Here is a 452-nt window from a genome sequence, read left to right on the forward strand (position 1 = left end):
AGACGCAGTGATTTTTTCTTTGGGTTAGGTCCAGGATTGTAACACTTACATGACAAGAAGAATAGTAGTTATTAACATAATATCTTAAGTAGGTATTCGCAAATTACGACCAAACAATCGTTTTTTAGATAGATATGTATCATCGCGCTCTTTTAAGTAGGTAGGTATCATTGTATTGATGCATATTTGGATGACTAGGCTAATCAACAAATTGATTTGATAAATCATACCAGGGGAATAACATCCATGTACTTGCTCCTGTTTAAAGACATTTTGATGATATTGTTTGACATAGAATATCTTCTGAGATATTATCAAGCCTTGATGAACGAATTATTATATTATTATTAACTTTCCCTATTATACTTTGTATTTACAGACTATTTTTGTTTCGTTTCAGATAAAGACAAATGATGTAATGAAGATGTAGAATTACCTATACAGCCTCTTAA

This window comes from Ostrinia furnacalis, unplaced genomic scaffold (genome assembly GCF_004193835.3).
Source record: "Ostrinia furnacalis isolate ACB-3 unplaced genomic scaffold, ASM419383v2 OfSCF1253, whole genome shotgun sequence".
Lineage (NCBI taxonomy): Eukaryota > Metazoa > Arthropoda > Insecta > Lepidoptera > Crambidae > Ostrinia > Ostrinia furnacalis.